Source organism: Eupeodes corollae, chromosome 2 (genome assembly GCF_945859685.1).
Source record: "Eupeodes corollae chromosome 2, idEupCoro1.1, whole genome shotgun sequence".
Taxonomy (NCBI): domain Eukaryota; kingdom Metazoa; phylum Arthropoda; class Insecta; order Diptera; family Syrphidae; genus Eupeodes; species Eupeodes corollae.
In genome coordinates, this window is record NC_079148.1 from 97,566,350 (window position 1) to 97,588,637 (window position 22,288).

The 22,288-nt window shown below is 33.7% G+C and overlaps 1 protein-coding gene across 3 annotated transcripts in view; it reads right to left on the reverse strand.

The window, feature by feature from the left end:
- Nucleotides 1-22,288, reverse strand: part of LOC129948371 (bumetanide-sensitive sodium-(potassium)-chloride cotransporter) — a 293,982-nt gene that overhangs the window by 169,632 nt on the left and 102,062 nt on the right. For all 3 annotated transcript variants that reach the window (XM_056059342.1, XM_056059344.1, XM_056059343.1), the window contains exon 2: nucleotides 18,584-18,695. The gene's annotated coding sequence lies outside the window, so the exon portion shown is untranslated. The remainder of the gene's footprint in view (nucleotides 1-18,583; nucleotides 18,696-22,288) is intronic.

The window sequence follows — 22,288 nt, forward strand, 5'->3', positions numbered from 1 at the left end:
GATGCAGAAAGGGCTCTCAAGAAAATTGAGTGGGTGGTTATTTTACCATAGCAGTTTGAATAAAAGGTGAACATTTTGGTTAACCCTAAATATCTTACAAACAAAAAAACGCTAGAGACTTGAATTTAATTTTATGTAATATATTGTAACGTGATATCAAAGAAGTATATTTGTTGAAAAAAATCCATTTAACGGTTTATTATAAATCAAAAAAAACTGACAAAAAGAATTTGTCACCCCCCAAAATTTTACTACTAAAATATGATTTCATCTCCAAAACAATTTTGTGCAACGAAAAATAATGTTTTTGACATCTGATACAATTTTGAGAAAAATCGAATTGACAGTTTTTTTACAAAAAGTAATAATTTAAAAAAAAATGTATGAAAGTTGGTAAAAAGTGATTTTCGACTCAAATATCTTTTCAAAACTTTGAGATATCGGCTTCAATTTACTTTTATCTTTTAAAAAATATTGTTGTTAATATTCAGTAAAATTTTAAAAAGATCGAATTGACAGTTTTGCACACAAAATTAAAACCTAAACAAAAATTAACAAAAGGTGGTAAAAATTAGTTTTCGACTCAAATATCTTTTCAAAAATTTGAAATATTGGCTTCTTACTAATTTTATCTTATAAGAAATATTGTTTTCAACATTCGATAAAATTTTGAAAAAAATCGAACAGACAGTTTTTTTACAAAAAATAAAACTCTAGAAAAAAACAATACTAAAACTTTGTAAAAATTTACTTTCGACTCAAATATCTTTTCAAAATTAAAATTATTGGCTTCAAACTTATTTTATTTCACAGAAAATATTCTTTTCGATATTCAGTAATTTTTATATAAAAATCCAACAGTCGGTATTTTTATAAAAAAAATAAAATCTACAAAAACTAGTACTCAAATTTGGTAAAAATTGATACGAGTACATATAGACAAACTTTTAAGCAAGACAAATTGACAGACGGGATGGGAAGTTATCAGTGTGGGTCGCATCCCAGCCTCTTTTTTAATAATATAGTCATAATGATTTGTAAAAGTTAATTTTGAGTCAAGAATAATACCTAGGTCAGAGAAAGTAGAGAATTTAGTCAAATAAGAAGCGTCTAATTGATAATTGAAAGTCAAAACATTTTGTTTGCGTGTAAAACTCATTGATTTACATTTGTCTATGTTTAGCTTAAGCTTATTTATAAAATACCATTCGCGAAAACTGTGTAGATCATCTTGTAGTCGCAAATAATGAACAATATAAACAGTAAAGGTCCTAAGTGGCTACCTTGTGGTACGCCAGCGTTGGTATAAGAATATGATGACTGCTCATTCCTAAAAACTACGCTGTATGATCTATTATATAAGTACTAAGAAACCCAACTAACAAATTTATCGTTAAAGCCTTGGGATTTAAGTTTGGAAGTAAATGTTTTATAGCACATTTTATCAAAGACTTTACTGAAAAATGAAAAATTGAAAAATTTTGAACTTGTGGCTCAATTTGATCGTTTATTTTTTCAATGCAATTAATTAAGTTTTCATAAACGTTGTTAGGAGAGCTTGGAGGTATATATGTGGCGATAATGTATAACAGTCCTATCACAGTTTTAACTTTTATGCAAATCATTTCTACATTAGATTGATGAAATTCGTCAACCAAAAATTGACATCAATCAATTTTTTACGGCAAGCAAAAGTCCACTCAAAACAGTGCTGATGTCATTTAGGCAGTGGCTATCACGTCTGTACACTTGATATTTCGAATCGAAGAGTTCCGTGACCAAGAATGTATTGTTTAGCCAAGTTTCAGTCAAAATGATTATGTCGTGTAGTAGAATTTTTATATTTTTGTAGACCTTATTGATCTTTGTCCGTAGTCCGCTGACATTTTAATAATAGATTACAAATTTGTGAAGCTTCTTCTTTGTCTGGATATTGCAAAAATGGTTAGAAGATGCCATCCTTGTACCACTAGGCCACATAGAAACGGAGTTGACAAGTCCAAAGATAGAGTCGGGCATTCTTAGTTTGAAAGATGCATATTTCGAATAGTTGCGGTGCTCAATTTCTCTACTTTCATGGTTGTCGAGAAACCAAACTTTTTTTTAATATAATTCTTAATGTCAAGAACATAAGTTGAAGAGTCGAGTTATGATATGAATAAAGTACGGTTTCCTTCGGCTACTTCGGCCATAATTGGTATGGTGATAAGAAAGGGGAAAGAGAGGGGCCTCTGTGATGTTCAGAAATCTTTTCTAGAAGAAATGGTGAGTCTTTGGTAGTTGCTAAAAGCTGGTGTAAAGAAAGAGAATATCAGCGAATTCTCGAGGTTTTTCAATGGTTTGCAGATTAATACGTTTCACGCCAAAGAAGATCGAGTAGTGCAAATCGAAGAAATTTAGTGACTTGGGGTTCGAGAGTTCTTCATATAAACGTTTGATGAAGCCATGAGTTGACCTTGTATATATAATATAATCAAAATGGGACTTGCAAGTAACTCCTAGATCGTAAAGAGAATAGACAGAATGAGTAGTAATATGTACACATTGAGCTATATTGAGTCATCAGAATAAATAGAGACCGTTGAATTATCAATGACATTTATAACGTCGTTGATAGAAGGATAGAAGGAAAACACATTCTTAAGTAGAACATATTGTACGGTTTTGTTATCGAAGAGCTAATTAAAATCGAATTGTTGATTATGATATTAAATAAAAAAAGCCAGCGTGGAGGAAATTGAAATAAAATTAATTTGCAGACGACTCCGAATCACCGAAGGTATTACATAGAGTTATCAAGTGTCACAAAATATTAAAGACATTTTTTATTTAGAAAATAGTTACAACTTAAAGAAAAACTTTCGTCCAAAAATATTTGAAGAGAATGTTGCTGGAATCTTTGTGCAAAAATAAAAGAAAGAACAAAGCTTTTCATACCGATTGAATACTCGACCACAAGTAAAATCGATGTTCTTGTGAAAAAAACTCCTAAATCAAAATTGAGAAAAAACGGAAACGAAAAAGGAGATTTCGGTGCACATTGGTTTTGAACTCCTGAATATTGCAAGACAGAGTGTAGTAAGGCATTCCTTATTCGCGTAGTACGGCTAAAGAACGAATCTCTGTATTTGACAGTACGGCCGAAGTTGGGCTAGAGGGTATACTGATGAGCATTCCTAGAAGCGCGAGTATTACGGTTGAACTGTTTAAGGGAAAAAATACAGCCGTCTATTTCACTAGAGCATAAGCCGTTAAAATAACGGGAAAAAAGGGTCAGAGAAGAGACCTTACGACGATGTTCAAGCAAAGTAAATGAACTTATGATGATATTATCATCTATCAATTTAAATGCTCTACGTTCAAAACTATCCAAGAGGCTTAAGTAAGTTGCAATAGCACCAGCCCAGAGATGGGAGGTATAGTCAAGCTTTTGACGTATGTAAGTCTTTTAGATAACAGCCAGATCAGAATGGGTGAAATATTTCTTGCATCGCCTGAGAAAACCCAAACACCTTGCGGCATTATTGGCGACATCGCGTATGTGATCATTCCACAAGAGGTAATTGGTGACACACATACTCGTACCAAGAATATCGAGGTGTTTAGTCTCATTGATGCAAGTGCCATCTATAGATAATGGCAAAGGGGGCATATCTCGCTCTAACGATACAAGACAGCATTGGGTTTTCGAAGCATTACATTTTTTAATCCCCATTGAACAATGCTGTTTAGGTCGGAATTTAATGAGCTTATCATATTTTGTCGTTGCAGTTCCGAATTCGAAGGATGTGAGTCTGAAGACGAATATGAAAAGCTAAGAGTACTATCGTCAGCGAAACAATGTATTGGATTAGCAGTTGCAGACAGGAGATTATTAGTAAAAATGAGAAAGAGTGTTGGAGATAAAACAGAACCCTGGGGCACACCAGCATTTATTTTATGGTTTTCAGACTTGAATCCATCTAATACTACTTGTATTGAAGGATCCGAAAGGTAATTACTTATCCAATGAAGCAGGGATTCTAGAAAACCAAAAGCACGCATTTTCGATAAGAGAATCTGTTGTCAAACCCTATTAAATACTTTTGAAATATCAAGTGTAATAATCTTACTTTCTTCAAAAGGATGTAAAGATTTGTTCCACTGTTCGGTAAGATGAACCATGAGATCACCAGTGGATCTATTGCTACGAAAGCCGTATTGCCGGTCATTGAGAAGCTTTCTATCTTCAATATATTTCTTGAGCTGATAATTAATCAGCGTTTCCATGACCTTGGAAAGAAGGGACGTTAGTGCAATCGGTCTGTAGTTAGAGAGTGAGAAAGATTCGCCTTTTTTGGGAAAATGCTGGACAAATGCGGTTTTAAATCCGCTCGGAACGAGACCTGAGGAAAAGGACAGATGACAAAGCTTACGCGAATATGGGCGTTGTAGGTCTTCCTGGCTTGTTTTAACTTTTTCCGGCTTTCCTCAGTACGGTTGGCTTTATAGCAATGGAAACTTACCTCTTTTGCCCTAATAACCTCTTTACAGCTCGCATCAAACCATTTGTTTTGCTTAGGTCTGATACTTTTAACCCTGTTCGGTTTAAAAGTTCTCATTCCCAGGAGAATTAAACTTGTGATCATATAAGCGCTGGCGTTAACGTCACTGTCGAGGAAGCATAGTGACCGTTTAAAGATCCTGAAGTTTATATTTATTGGGACCGTTCCAGTTGGATTTCTCGTATTGCCAAACGGTTCTCTTAGAAGCTCTTTCTTTAACTGATTAGTTTTGAGACGAGAAATTTGGTCAGATGTGCCTAGAGGAGCTAAAACACTAACAGTGTACTTCTCGGGGTCAGAGGTAAGAAACAAGTCAAGAGGGTTTTCTGCTCGACCTTCAAAGTCCGATATTCGGGTGACTCATTGACTTAAAGTTCTCCTTAATATGATTAATTGGTAGTTAATTTTGAATTCTTGAACACTTTTTTTTTCATTAGCGAACACTTAAAGGGTTTTGTATACCTTTAATATGCCAAAGACACAGTGTGAGCATTAGGAAAAGAGGGAAGATTTGGATAGGAGGTATCAGTGTAGTTTTTATTTCCTGAACATTGCAATGATAGGGAAAGATAGAGTGTGGCAAGGCATTTCACATTCGTGTAGTTCGGCTAAAAAACGAATCTCTGTAACTCATAATACTGTAATGATACGGCCGTAGTAGGGCTTAAAAGTAAACTGATATGCATTTTGAGAAGGACGTGTGCTACCTGCCTAAGGATTTGTTATTTGTCGACAGATTAAAAAAATCTTAAAAATTTGTTTTTAAAATTTTACTTCAATATAAAGGATCAACCACTTAAAATAAAAAAAAAACAAAATTCTAATGAAATTTAAATAAAATGTACTCATTAATTTGTCTAAGTGCATCTCTCTGCATTTATTACCTTCATGTTTTTATTGCATCATTTTTGTTTGTTTTTAATAAATACAAAAATAATAAACAAAAAAAAAACACGACAACGTTTAAGAAAACTTCCAGTTAAATCAAACTGTTTCACGTATACACGCTTAACATCAGGACTCATCAACTCTGGAGCAACCACATACTTTTGAGTCATTAAATCATTTTATAGCTACGAGCGTCTTCGTCCTATTGGTCGTCTTCTCGTCGACGACGTTTGTTTTCGTCTCGCTGTTTCCTTAAATTACACAGGATACGACACGGGAATATAAGTTGCAAGTTAAGGAGATGGTTAAATATGTGAGTTTAACAGGAACATAAACTGAATATTTTTCGGAAATTTATTTTTTTTATTTCACTCTCTTTTAACGACACGGAACATTTAAATGACGGCCATAAAAATATCGTTAAAAAAAAAGTTAAATGAGATGTTCACCTGCTCAAATTGGAAGTTTATTTTTATTTTTAAATCGTTTATCATACACTTCAATGGTACAACGAGTGTTTTTCGGTAAGGATCATAATGAAGTATTAAGTTGTAAAACTTACATTTTTTAATCGTAAGTTTATTTTTATTTTTTGTATTTAAAATTGACAATGGGTATTGTGTTCTTTTTATAGAACAATTCTTTGAATAAAATGATTCAAAAGCTTACCAAGAATTGAAAGATTTTCCACAACATCGGAATCGAAGCAGATTATGATAAAGGTTTTCAAAGAATTAAGGATTAAACAACACACTAGTGTAGTACATATTATGTCTTCTTGATTTATGGTTTCAAGACTGAATAAAGAAGCATTAAGGATGTTTCACAGGCATTGGGAATAATAGACAGTCTAGTCAAAAGTGTTTAAAGCTGATTACTGGTATACCATCACATACAATTTAAGTTCAATACGCCCTATTTCCCAATCTTCTTCAATAACTATATTGAATATCTTCATTTTGGTATATATGTATGGTCTTTCTCAGAATCAAATGCAACAACACATTCATGTACTCTAAGCAATTTTCCCTCAAAGGTAAAATATGTAAGTTCGAATAGAACAACTTTAGGTATTGGATACATTATATGACAACCAAAACATGCCCTTATTAAGTTATCCCAGGGGAATTGCTACACTGCAGTGTATACATGTATGTGTATACATGTATACTCGTATTTATGACACGACATTGTGAAGTGAAGGAAATTTTATCAAATCACATCTGGTTATGCTTTGATTCTTGCTAAAATCTACTATGTATGAAAGGAACTCTTCAATATACACAAAATAGTGTTCCAGCTCTTCCGACCATAAATATCAGCATAATTTAGAAGAAGCTTGATTTGGCATTTACATAATAAATTCATTTATATTTGGAAGTGGTATAGAACATGCCATCTACGTGTCAGTATACTGGTAAGGATTTACAGGTATATGTTCATATATTGTCGAAAATATTAGGTGAAATTTAATTAAATGCACAGCGTACCTTTAATAATTCATCGCACACAGTTCGTTTGATTTTAAAAGTTTGTGTAGCAACATTTACATAAACTGTAACATACATAAACATTGTCAAGTATTACTTTTAATAGTTTACCGCGTTTGACGTGAGCGTTGTTCAGTTCCGTGAAAAAGGAAAACAATTATTTTAATAATGAATAATTAAGAATTTGCTTTGAATATATATATGTGCTGTGCAACAAATATTTAAAAAGAAAAGTTAGAATTGAAAATGTTGACATTTTTCGACGTTTCAAGGTACTTAGAGTCTAAATAAAGCTTTTTTGTCGTCCAATACTAGAAGAGATATCGACTTTAAATAATATTACAGACAATGAAGTAAAAAGATGCAGAAAGGACTCTGAAAAATAGTGAGTTTGTTTTTTACCATAGTAATTTAAAAACACATAAAAGTAACAAATTTCGTTAACCCAAAGTATCTCACGGACCAATAACGCTAACGACTCCAATTAAATTGTATATTATACTAGCTGACCCGACAAACATTGTTTTGTCGTATAAATAATTTCTTAGAATATTTTGCTAGAAGTGTAAGTGTGTAAGGATGTGGTACATAAGTAAAATAGGTATACAGCACTGAAAGACAAAAAATTAAAATAACAAATCACCAAACGCATTTTTTTAATTTATTAAATTACATATGACAATCTAATTGGAAATTAAAGTCGTTTGAATTGAATTGGCTCATCTGTGTGTATAATAGAGATTCGTGGTGATAATATATTTTCACCTCGGAATTTGCCATTTAGAATTATGGTTTCGATAATGTTTTTTAATAATTTTGTTATTACTAATCGCGTGCCGTTGCGGGGAGGTTCAAACTACGAAACAAAATTACAGAAGATCCAACCTTCAGTTGTAGATTATGCGGTGGCATGCCTGGTAAATCCAATAAGCTCAAAAACTCATTTAAATAATTTACAACTTCGGTAACATCACCAACTGCTTCAATAGATTTGTATGACATCAAATCTCCTGTTTACAAATGTTGTATCTTGAGAGTTGATTCGTTGACATCCCTGCTAAATTGCTCTATCTGCCAGCCACTCAAGATTTTTATGTTGGATGTGTATAACGGGAAATATCTGGCCAATAAGAGCATCTTGTGAATCAATAATCGTGCAGAAATCGACCAGTAATTTTATGCATCCAATTTCATAGGTAGTAACTTTTCCGTCGAATTTATCTAACATTTGTTTTGAGAATGTTTTAGCGAATGGATCTTGAAGCATTTTTCAACATTATGCAACATTCCTAAAAGGAGTGCCGTCAAATAGTCTGTCGTTGTTTTTTATAGTTTTTAATGTCCTGTCCAACGCCTCAACCGAATGTTTGTGTGCCATAGTGCATTCAACCCAGATGATAGTTTTACACTTTTTCAGCACTGTATATCTAAATGAGCTGTTCTGCCTAAATCCAATAAAGTTGTCGCAACCTCAGGAGATGCAACGACCAATGCGATACCATTATTTGATCTTATTTTTGCAAGAATACGGAAATAAGGAATGTTTTGACAATTCTACTGGTGCTTCCGAAAAAAAGAATCCACCTTGTCCTGCTGCAACTGCGAGCATTATGTGGTCTTAAATAGTTCCTTGCTCTTCATTCATTAGTGTGATATTGCGAGCTGCCATTTGCACAGTATTGCATTGTATTTCACGATTCAATTCAGTGTCTATTAAATCAGATGCATTTCGATTTGGTGAATGCATGGTGGTGCTAGAGTTCTGTGTGAACTGGAGCCTCACATAATAAACTTCTCCATCTAGCTCGGTCCCTAGCTAGATGTCTCCAGTTTCGTGCTCCGCGGTCTTCCTCTACTGCGCTGTCCTGTGGGTGTGGATTCGAAGGCATTCCGGGCTGAAGAATTGGTTACCATGCGCTCTACGTGACCCAGCCATCTTATTTGTTGGACTTTTACCTTCCGACTAAGTCTACGTTTTTTTACAGCCCGCGACCGTAGATCACACAAAGAACTTTTCACTCGTAACGACCCAAGGTGCTTTTTTCCGCTTAGTCCATGCTTATGCACCGTATAGCAGGACGGGGATGAAGAGGGCTTTGCCACTCAATTGCTTTCTTAGTCCAAAGAAACAGCGGTTAACAAGAGTTATTCTGCGTTTGATATCAGAGCTGGTGTTGTTTTCTGTGTCTACAGCGGAGCCTAGGTAGACGAAGTCCTTAACTACCTCAAAGTTAAGTCTGTCGATGGTGACGTTTTGACGAAGACGTCGGTGTTGTATGTCCTTTCTTGACGACAGAATGTACTTTGTTTTGCCCTCATTAACAGTTAAATCCATTTTTGCCGCCTCTGCCTCAATACTCACAAGAGCCCCATTGACATGCTGAGTTCTTCCGATTATGTCAATGTCATCAGCATATGCCAGTAATTGGACAGACTTTTGAAAGATAGTGCCTCTAGTGTTGAAGTGTGAGCCTTGCACTATTCTTCCAAGTACGATGTTAAAAAAAAGGCATGACACCGCATCACCTTGTCTAAAACCTTTTCTGACATCGAAAAGTTTTGTTAAGTTGTTTCCAACCTTTATGGAGCAGCGTGAATTCTCGATGGTCATCCTGCACAAACGGAAGAGTTTGGCATGGATGCCAAAACTAGACATGGCTCTAAACAGCTCGTCCCTGTAGATGCTGTCATATGCGGCCTTGAAATCAATGAAAAGATGGTGGGTGTCGATTTGGTGTTGTTGGGTTTTTTTCCAGGATCTGCCGTAATGTGAATATTTGATCGACTGTGGACTTTCCTGGTCTAAAACCACACTGAAAAGGACCTTTCAGTTTGTTGACGGTGGGCTTAAGATGTTCACATATTATTTGTCTATAGTTGGTGTAGTTTTTCAGGTTTGGGCAAACAATACTGAGGTTCCAATTATGGGGCATGCTCCTAACCAACTTATCTCCAGGTTCTTTAAAGAGCTCGGCATTCAAGCCATCCGCTCCAGCGGCTTTATTAGACTTCAGCTTGGATATGACAATCTTTACTTCGTCTAAGTAAGGAGGACGGGATTGTTGGCTTTCGTCGTCCATGTTGAATGGATCATCCTGCCTGACATCGGAATTCAGTTCGTCGTCGCCGTTATACAGTCTGCAGAAGTGGTCTTTCCATATCCTCATCATTGACTGCGGTTCCACTATAATGTTTTCACTTTCGTCTTTGCAACCTTCGGTTCTAGGTTTATGTACCTGTGAATTTCGTTTCACCTATTCATAAAACTTTCGAACTTCATTCCTGCTTGTAGACCTCGACCACACGCTTTTCATGCTTTTTCTCAAGATTCATTCTGAGAATTCGCTGTTCCCCCTGTCTCTTCTGCTCATAGAGTTCATGAGCAGCTCTCGTCCTTTTATGCAGCGCCGGTTTGCGTGCCTGTTGTTTGGCTGCATTTGCATATTATGATATCAAACTAATAAAATTTAAAAAAAAACTGAAAAATAATAATTGTCAACTCGAATATTTCAAGAACAAAATATGAGATATACAATTATTTGTAACGAATAATAAAATTTTTGATATCTGTTAAAATTAAAAAAAAATCGAAAAATAAAAACCTACAAAAACCTTACTAATAGTTGATTTAAGACTTACAAATCTTTTTAAAAAGCCAATAGCTTTAAACTAATCTTCTTATGGAAAATATAGTTTTTTAACCATTTAGTAAATTTTTTATAAAAATCCCAAAGTCAGTTTTTTCATTAACATTAAAATCTACTAAAAATAGTAAGCAAATTGGTAAAAATTAATATTCGATTTTCGATATCTTGTGAATACATGAAGGTTTCGACTTCAAAATGATTTCATGGTGTGCTAATTTTTCTTAGAAAAATCCAAAATGTATTTATTTTGAAATGGAATTAACTAAGCTCATATTGTTCACACTAAGGTTGTACATTTGATAATTCCTACTAGGAATATTTCCGCTTTGTTTCTTAATTGGTTGGCGAACTTTCAGCCAACCGATTTTTATTTAAAATAATTCGTATTAAATGCTTCTGTGCAATCAATGGAGGTCGATAAGTATTAACATAGGAACCACCCCAGCTTGTTATGCCGTATTGCATCTTTAAGTTTGCAAGCCCATAATATATAATTTTTAAAACTTTTTTGGGAGCAAAAAGACTTCCAGTTATATTAAAACATATCAATTTAGTTTTTTCACTGATAATAAATTTATGATAAGTAAACCATAACCTTAATACTTCAAATTCTTCTTCAATGTTAACAATACTTGCAAACTTAGTCCCAGATGAATATGTAAAAACAATGTCGGCAGCAAAAGCAGTTGAAGTACCATTTAATTTCAGTTTAAAAACGGGAATAATATAAATCAAGAAAAACAAAGGGCCAAGAAAAAATCATTGTGGAACACCGTTCTTTAAAAGTCTTGATTCACTAAAGATTCCGTTATTATTAACTTTTCGTTTTCTATTTTTTTAAATAAGAATTCAGCAGAATGAAAAAAAACTACCGTTTAGTTAACAAAAGATCGTTTTTCACCAGATCAAAAGTAATTTCAATAAAAAGACCCTACATACCCTGAAGATTGCAACTTCTATTGACAAACCTGCTCTTCAATCAAAGTGATTATTACAAACTTTTCCAAGAATGAAACAATTGGAACCTTAAGTAATTTCTCAAACATTTTTGAAAAGAAAGGATCGATGTAGGCCTTTGACTCGAAATAATTTTCCTATTTCCTTTTTTGAAAAGTGGTATGACTTCTACATATTTAAGATGGTCAGGGAAACAGCCAATTTCAACACTTTTGTTAAAAACGAAGGTCAGTATGTACATATATTGTTTTGAATATTTTGTTAAAGTTATAAACAAGACAAATCGATAGACGGGATGGCAAATTATCAGTGTGGGTTGTACCACAGCCTCTTTATCTATTTGTAAAAAATTGCAAAATTGGAAGCTTTTAAGCTAGAACCTCATATTCAAGGTGTCACACAAATGTATACCAAATAATCATTCGCTAAATAAATTAATAAATATCAAAATAGAATGTCATTTTTTGTAAATATTATTAGACAAAAATCAAGACCAGATTTGAAAAGACCTCCCTTGAAATTTCAAGAGCTTCCTTGATATTTTAAAACCTGCCTTGCAAACTTCAGATATTCATTCACATTTTCAGACCCTCATGAATTCTACATAGCTTCCTCTATGTTTCAAGAACTGCCTTTGAATCTCTATTTTTTCTGGAAATCTCCATTCTTGTTTTGAAATTTCAAGATTACGCTAGAAGTTTCAAAACTTTCCTTGAATTCTCCATGATTCCTGAAGTCCAACTTTAAAATGTGGAGACCTTTCTTGATGTATCACGACGTCGCCTGAGTATTTCCTTAATATTACAATGCCTCCCTTAAATCTCTGAGTCTTCCCTTGAAATATTTAGACCTCCCTCGATATATGATGACCTGGCTTTATATTTCAAGATCTGCTTTGATATTTCAAAACCTGCCTCAAAAAATATACAAACCTCTCCTGAAATTGCGGTACTTATCTTTATATTTTAAGACCTAATCAAATAGCAGGAATGTCAAAACACCAATTTTAATCTCCAGACCTCCCTTGATATTTCGAGAACTACCGTGATTTTTCAAAGCCTTTCCTTGTTTAAAAACGGATACAAATAAATTATGCCTAGTGACTTAGAACTATCAACCATTCCTGTGTGCGATTACTCTTGACAGGAATGCAGGGGACCTACAGGTTTACGCCGAAATTATATCTGATTTTTTTCATTGGCAGAACTTGATAATTCAGTCTAAAAAGACAACATACCCGAAATTTTCAAATGAAATCAAGTCCAGAACATTACAAGTTCAACAACACTAATGGCATTTCAAATAATTCAAATATCATCATAACCAAACCGATAGAGTGATAGACAATAGCCAACTTTGAAAAAAAACTACTGTTACGGTCAAAACCAAGAAATTTCAAATAAAATTTCAAGGCTTTCTCTATCGTTCATTTTATTTCCATTCGTACTCGTACAAGAGTGATTAGCTGGCATCCTAAATTACTGACCTGTCTCTGTACTTCTGTAGGTTGGCCGAAGCCTAGGTATAGTTTGAATAATTGGAATTTTTTTGCTTTGCTTTTGATTTTGCCATATTTAGTTATGAGAGACAGTTTCTGCTGCAATTCTATTTTTAAATACTCAGCAAAATGCCAACACTTGTATTGTAGTTGGCTTGCAATTGCTTAAAGGTTAGGAATGTAGGTTTTACTATATAGATACGTCATTTGTTCTACATATGAGTCTGCTATATTAACGTATATGTAAATGATTTAAAATAAGTCATGACTGTTACATGACTTTGTTTCTGAAATCTGAATCAGTGCAATAGAATGTTGTCAACTGGTCAAATACTGGACAAAAAACAAAATCGATTAAAAAGTAGGAACTCATTCATGAGACAGGCTGGCATTGTTTCGTTTGTTGGATGCGGTCTGGATGTTGTGTCCAATCGGGAAGGGTATGTAATTATGTCGTATGTACGAATGTGTAAATAATTTATCAACTGCATGTAATTATAGCGCTTGATTATAATGTAGTTGCGATGAATTGTACAAATGTAGATGTCTATTGGTAGAGGCAAGGGTCACGGCTTCAACGAGGATGCGAGTTCCCATGCTAATTTCCATGTATGCATAATAACCAGCTATGTTTATAATGCTAATGAATATTATTTTCAAGCTGGTTTGCTACGGTTTGTTCCACGTTTTTACTTCCGATAAAAATACATAAGTCAGTTTATTCATGAATTCACTGTAGTTGTTAATCAGTTATTCCGTAAAAAGGTTGGCAGCAGTTAAATGTTCATTGAAAGTTGTATTTATTTAACATATACAATTTGTAATCTTTCTTCATCCTCATACCTTGATGGTAGTAAATGGAATCCTAAGTGGTCTGAATGCGGAGGGTTTCAGCATGGTTGCCTATGCGGATGACGTTGTTATAGTCATTTCAGGAAAGCATCTTAACACCCTTAAAGAACTCTTAAGAAACGCCTAAGATAAACTAATACTTTGGGCTCATCGGTGTGGACTGGGTGTCACCCCCACACAAAACGGATTTAGCACTATTTTCAAGGAAATTCAAAATTCCATATGTTAACCCTCCCTATATCAAAGGCAGACATTTAAAGTTATCAGACAAGGCTTAAATTGGAAACGTAATATAAAAGAAAGAATCAAAAAAGCTACTGTAGCTCTCTTCTCTTGCAAAAACAAAAACTATTGGAAATAAATTGGGCTTACAACCCCGAATAGCGCATTGGGTATACGACTAACACCTCTTGTCAAACTAAGCAAGCAAATAACTGCAAGCTCTTCTATTCGCCTCAAAGCTTCATCGCAGTGGGTTAACAACAACATTGACCAAGTATTTAGAATCAATTCCGAAGCACACAAACTACACAATCCCCCAAATACAATTCGTCAGAAACTTTCAGATTTCTTTACCTTCCAGATCTTTCTGGGAAAATAGGTCATTCCTGGAAGACGAGTCAATAAATGTTATTATAGATTTATCAAAAACAAATGAAAGGGTTGGTGGAGAATAGTACATGATGAACGACTGAAATTAAGTCTCTCATTCCGCCTCCTCAATCATTGTAGCGTGTTCCAGGCGGAACTTTTGGCGATAAAAGAAGTCTTGTCCCGGCTTAGAAAAAATCAGTCTTTTAAGTTTTGCAAGGGATCTAACTTGGTTTCATTGAGCTTAAAGGAAAGCCTCAAGATTCATGTGGTATCGCAAGGAAAGCCTCAAGATTCATGTGGTGCCACAATAGAACAATAAACTGGCCTAAGTGTGCCCTACTCCATCACGAACAGCCACTTTAATCTAATTCAACCTAATCCTCATTAAAAAATGGAGTAAGCGAGCATACATAAAGTAGTGGAGCGTCAAAAAAGACATGGTTATGAAACAATGCGCAAATGAGCTACTACTTTATTTTAAAGGTAAGTACAAGAATTTTAAAAGAGGTTTCATTTTTATATTTTACAAACAACGAGTATTTTTTTAAGAGAAATCAGTTTATAATTATTTTATTGCGGAAAGAAAGGTATTCCAAAAACATGGACACATAATTCGTACATTTGAGGCCTTATTTCCTAGATCTTCAAAGTGTTGAATCGAGTGTGAATCTTCTAAGAATCTTTCCCGTGGCCCAAAAAAAACCGGTCTTGGAGCAATATCACGGTTAAGAAACTCTTATTCTAGAACTGCAATTGTATCTTTTTGAAAATAAGCTTCATCCAAATTAATATCTTCCAAAATCCGGAAATATACTTTTTAAAGTAGCCTCAGAGGTGAAAATGGAACTCATATCTCCGGATCATTTTTGGAACCAAACAAGCGAAGATACGATTGAGCTGGTGATCAACACCGACCGTCTTTAGTTCTTGTGTTAACTGAACTTAAGGCAAAGTCTTAATCCAAAAGAAACATAATAATATCCCTTATGGAATGCAATATTCCAAAGATCTACGAGGAATCTACAAACCTGGATTTTTATCAAAACTACTTGGTGCAGTGCCAATTTTTCCTGATCCACGCACATGGTTTTGATACTTTAGGTTAGGTTAGGATAGGCCAAAAGAGAAGGCCCATTGTGATACCACATGAATCTAGAGAATTACTTCCCACTCGTCGAACCATTTTAAGCTTGAGGAGATATTTGATATCCTTTTTAGCTAGTTTACTGGGAGTATCAAAAGAGTATTCTCCCAGATAAGTTTGCGTCTTAGTTAAAGAGCAGGGCAAGTGGTGAGGAGGTGAGGAGGTGAGAGATTGCTTTCTCTTCTTCGTCCGTACAGCTCCTGCAGAATTCATTTGAGGCTACACCAAGTCGTATTGCGTGTCTGCCTATAAGACAGTGTCCCGTAAGGACACCTATTAGGGAGCTAATATGAAGTCTGCTTTGAGATAACAAGTCTTTAGAACGCTTTAGGTCTAGTGAGGGCCATATGAGTTTTGTGGCTGCGCATGTTGGCGTATTGTTCCACCAAGAGTTTGCTATCGCAAAAGCTATTTCTTTTAGCAGAAGTTCACATGTAGCTATCGGTATATACCTATCTCCTAACTTTAAGTTGAAAAAGGTATGACGGTGGCATTTTTAGCGAGTTAATCGGCTCCGCAATTTCCTGTGATGTCTCTGTGGCCCTGCACCCAACAGAGGTGAATGTGAAATTGCTGCGCCATCTCCATAAGAGACGACCGCCAATCGAGGGCCGTTTGAGATTTGGTTGAGACACTTCCAAGAGATTTAATAGCAGCCTGACTCTCAGAGAAGATGCGAATATCAGAACTTGATATCACGTGTTCTCATAAGCAGGAGAGAACCTCTTTGATCGCCAAAATTTCCGCTTGAAAAACGCTACAATGATTAGGGAGGCGGAATGAGATGCTTAGATTAAGCTTTTCTGAGTACACACCACCACCAACTCCCTTATTTGTCTTGGATTCATCTGTATAAACATAGATGCTTCTGTTATCCAGGAGTTTTTTGTCTTCCCATTCATCTCTGGATGGAATGGATACCTGGAAGTTTTTTCCAAATTTAGGTTTTGGAATAGCGTAGTCTATGTACTCTTACTTTGGTATAGAAACAAAGAAGTTCAAAATAATGGAGTGTTCCACATTGTTGTTGGTCCATTGAAATGAGGCGTTGAATCCTATAGCTGTACTCGCTGCCACTTGTTTACTGAAGATGTCGAGGGATGTCAGATGGAGGAGAGTGTCTAACTTTGCTGAGGGTGTGGTTCTCAATGCCCCGCTTAAGCAGAGACATGCAGTGCGTTGGACTCTGCTGAGTTAGTCGTAGTATGTGACTTTCTCCAGTCCAGTCCACCAAACTGCAACCCCGTACATAAGTATTGGTCGGATGACCGATGTGTATAGTCAATGGGTTATGCGCGGTTGAAAACCCCATTTGCTTCCTATGGCTTTCTTGCAAAGGAAAAGAGCCACTGTAGCTTTTTTAACTCTTTCCTGAATATTAGGTTTCCAACTTAATTTTTTGTCCAATATCAGACCAAGATATTTGGCTTCATTGGTAAAAATTAGTAGTACGCCTTTTATTGAAGGAGGTACAATTATTGGGATCTTGTATTTCCGTGCAAAAGGACGGGGTCGGTTTTTGGAGGACTAATACTAAGTCCGCAGTGATCTTTACATCACTTATTCTTCCAACAGCTCAAATTTTGTCCAAGAGTTTTACTAAAGACGTTGCATGCCGAGAAGGTGCTTCATCACACAAAAGTGTTTAAGTTTTGCTACTGCAACATTTTGACCATTTTTATAATGAATTTCAATAACCTGTATCCTCAAATTTGTTTGTTAATCTTACTTGTCATTTAAAATATGACAGAAAGTGAAATTTGTCCAAATAACCGACACTACCCAAATGAAACCTCTTATTGGAAAACCTTTATAACATAAACAAAAGTATATTCGATGCAGTTATTTTCTTCTCAGTTTCCTTAATACAAATTTATTTGGTTTAAGGCGCATAGAACTACTGATAAGGATATCTCAAGATAGATGTCACAATACTGAAGTGCTTTTGACAAGTTCCTGTACGAATTACTCCAGACCAGCAGCGTTTAAGAATAGTGGAAACAGGCGTCAACATACTGGGAGTGGGGAACGCTATACATTAAAGATTCCTGATTTTCGTATTCCTCGTGTTATTGCAAATCATTAGACAGCCGGTGCAACATGCTCGTGCAATTTTCACTTGATTGTTGCCGCAAACATTAAATGACCCAATCTGATAAGCCAGCAATTATTGAGAAATAAAAAACATTTACCGTGCTATCCAAAAAAGCGATTTAGTTGGCGGAAACTGAAAACGAATCTGCTTTATATTGGCTAGACACTGTTGTTTGTTAATTTTCACAAATTCATTGTACTTATCAAACTTCTCAAGCATTTTCGATAAATTCAATATATTATCTAAAAATAGCAAAAGGTTTTGTTTTGCCACTGACAACAAAAAGGATACATATTTGTAAGAGTATTTCCTTTTTGTTGTCAAAAGATTTTCCTTTATTTTTGATTCTATGAATGAATTTTTGTTCATACAAATTTCCATAAATCATGAAAATAGAAAAAAAAATCTTGTTATCAAGTGAAACCATTTTCTTTTGGTTTTTCTGTGTATTCGTAAATGATTTATTAGAAAAGTTCACCATCAGAACTATGAATGAACTAAAATATGACTTTATCAGAACTGCAAACGCAAAACATAAAATATTTTTATATTTTCTTAATTTTTAGGAGAGAAAAGAAGATTATGCACATGTGTAGGTAGTGTACACAATATATGTTACATATGTAAAAATATTAACATTAAAGAATTTTTCTATCAAATTTGAAATTGAAGGATATCAAAACGAAAAAAGTATGATAGTATTTAGTTATGTATATATGTATGTATGTATATATTAGGTCAACCAAATATTGCTCAAAAAATTTAAATACATATAATATTTATAACTGGTATATAAATATCAATTTGATCGGAATACTTTATTTCATATTTAGTTCAAGAAATAATTAAAATTAAACAAAAATGTTTTGCTTACCTCAATTGATATATTCGTCGTGTTTTTTTGGCATTCTATAAAAAGTATAGTACAAAATTCCCAAGGAACAACATCGGCCGTAAACAGATTTTTTATTTAACAATTGGTACAACTGAAAGAAGAAAAAAAAAAACACAGATAGAAGAAAGTTTTGTGAAAAAAAACTAACTAAAACTAATAAAAAGACAATTTTCAAAAAGAAATTGTAAAAAAAACATTTGGAAATTGAGATTCTATAAAAATAGTTCATTTGACAATTGCAGCTTTGACATAAAATACAAACTTTAAGAAGGGGGTTTGTTCGTAGACTACTACATTAATATGTGGTGTTGAAGCGAGCTTCAAGCTCACCTTAATTCTTTATATACCTGAATCGAGTTGAAATGAGCTTGATTCGACCCGATTCCGGTCTTGAATTGAAGTCGAGTCAAAATTTGTGAAGAAAAACCTGTGTGGAGAAGTTGGTTTTACAGATAATGCATTATGGTCGGTTTATTTGCATGTTTCTGTACAAAAAATATAGTTTTGGTTTAATCAAATTAAAAAAAAAATGGACATGGACTAGGTATTCTTATATCGGTCTGAATTCAGCTCTTCATTGCTTAACACGAATCAAACTACCTCACTTGCACTTCATAAGAAACATCAAAACACCATTTGCATTTGCTGTCTAACTTAATCATTTTTAATTCTTCTTGTGCGGTGGAAAAACCAAAAAGATTTATTTAATCTAAACTGAGACAAAATTTTAGTGAAAACATAGCAAAACTTAATAATCTTTTGTTATTCTTGCAAAATAAGCTTAGTTAGTCCATTTTCTTTAACAAAACTAAATAATATCAACAGTAACAGCTTGATTTTTTTTCGGCAATGGAAAACACATGATTCCAACATTTGAAAACGAAATCACATAATATTCATTCGAGACTCGTATAAATGTCAACAACCCATCCGTAGTACGATTCTACTTTAACTTTTATTGGTAGTATTCATGCTATGGATATTGTTTTTATTATTCGTGTTAAATTCTACTATACTATGGATAGATTATCCAACAAAACACGGGTAATTGCGTTAATGAATTCGACTGCCCCTTTAATTTTTAACTATTTATTTGTATATGTGAAAATAAAATTTGTATTTTACTGCTTTAAGCTTTGTAGCTAAAAGCATTATTTTTAATTGAAGACTGGACCAAAAACATAATATGAATGGGAAAACCAGCCTTTTCATTATTGTGATATTCTTTTGAGCAATGAACGATCCAGGGGGTGGAGTTCATATGAGCCAAAAAATTTTTATTTCTGAAACTCGTCTTTGGTTCCATCTTATTTTTACTTGCGACATATAGGAACTATATGGCAAGTTTTACATTCTTGCAAAATTTTGAACTCGAGATTTTAATCAAACATGATATTAAGATGGTAGAGAAGTCGAAAAAAGAAGGTCCCGCGATTCCGTCCGCTCCGTTTTTTCTGTCTGTCCACGCTCCTACAGCCTAAACCATTGGGTCAATTGAGTTCAAACTTGGAAGTGAAGGTTTGAGCAGATTTACGATAGGCGTTTTTTAAATGTTTGTTTAAGATCAAAACTTACAGTGGCCCCCATATAATTTTGTTGGTCAAAAAACGCAAGTTTTAGACACCAACCTTACTACACAACCAATAGGCGATTGCTTTACAATTTAAACATACATATACTTTCTCTTTCCAATCTTCAGATAATTTCCTTTCCATCCTGGTTCTTCTAATATGAAATTAAAATAAAGCTATCCAAAGGAAAAAGCTTTCAACGAACAAGTTGAATACACAAACAATTGTTTTCGTTAAGTATGCTTACAAGTATTTGCAGTTGAATCTTTGAAGACAAACTTATTTTACAGGGATATTTTTAAATCTTATATATAGGTTCTTTTTAAACAGACTCTTTGCACACAGGAGCAGTTCGTGCGACCCAGTCGTGCATTTTATTTATTTGACTCACATAATTAGCGTTACCTTTTTTTAATGCGGTTTTTCTTTCAAAATTGATTTTCTATTGAATATAACAACCTTTAAGATCTTAACAAATTAAAGGTTTTTGCTTTTTGAAGTTGAAGCTTTGGATGCTCTAAAACTTGAATACGAGTTTCAAGAATATAAATTTGCCAAAAACAGCTAAATATGAAACTTTCGTTAAACTAATGGCTGATTGCAAAAACAAAATATCTACTAATAAGTGCGTTTTTTATATATAGTACAGTGAGAAGTTTCCAACAAAAGTATCCGTAGTAGCCAGATTTTTGTATTTAAAAATTGGTACAACTGAACTTTTGATTTTCAAAAAACTTTCTTCTATTTGTGTGTTTTTTTATTATTATTCCGACAGATCTTCTTTAATTTGTACCATTTTTTCAAATACAATAATCTTGCTACTGCCGATGCGTTTTCTTGGGAATTGTCTACTATACTATTAATAGAATGCCAAAAAAACACGGGTTATATAAAATGTTTGAATCTCTCGAGAACTGAAGTAAATAGAGATTTTGCAATGTGTATTTTGTGAGTGCCACACTAAAGTTTCTTCTACACTTATTTATTTTCTTTAATTTGATTTTTATAATTTCTGCAGTAATTATGTACTTAAATGCACATTTTTCAATAACCAATCGTTTTTCGCTCTACAATTTTTAAGTTTTGCTAACTTCTTTAAGATCAAAATATTTTTAAAAGGCTCACACAAAACATTAATTGTTTTAGAAATTGTCTTCTAGCATCAGGTTCAATCTACGATAAGTCACATTGATAACAATATTAATAATAGACTCCAAAAAATTGAGTCCGAAAAAAATACGTAACAAAATGCCCAGAAAATTCTTCATATCGTATTCTATTGTATTTTCCTGCGAAAAAAGATCACATTTTTCTGGATAACTTTATTATTTTCTGGAATCGGCAAAAAGGATAGAATATATTATTTCTTCGAAAAAAGATACTTCTCAACACGATTTCTAACGTTTCTGCCTTAAATGCACTAAAAACCCTCTAAGCTTAAATTTGGCATACTTAGAAAACTTTTGGAATCTTAGAATGCTGTAATATGTAGGAAGTCGTCCAAATTAAAAAGTTAGACCAAATATTGCTGCACTGTTTTCTAAAGGTCTGGATCTTCTCTTGGACAACAGTTTTGTATGCATGAAACCATATTTAGATAAAAATATTTATAAATAAGGATTCGTAGTTAACTTGGAAAACTATTGAAATTTTTCGTTTTAAATAATTTTTACCGACATCGCATTCCAATTGAAATCATATAAATAAAATTCTTATTTATCATGAAAAAAGCATTCCAACAAAAATTTTCTTAAGATCCCTTATTTTGGTGATAAAGTACCAAAAATTAAAACTTTTTATTATATTAACATCATGTTTTGTCCAATATATCTACACACTATCACGGTTGTATATATGTACCTACAATCAACTTTAATATAGACAGTTGATGAAAATGTTTTTATTTATATTCTTGGAGGTGGTCACAATTGTGTAAAGTTGGCCAAAGTGCAATTATAAACTTTGGAATGAGTTTATAAAATAGAAATTCAAACAAAAATTTCCCAGAAGTCCATGTTCATTATATTTTATTACATAAATTAAAGTCAAATTGCTAAAGAATAATTAAAAAGTCAATTTTTTGACAAATAAATTATCTCACATCATTTACTTA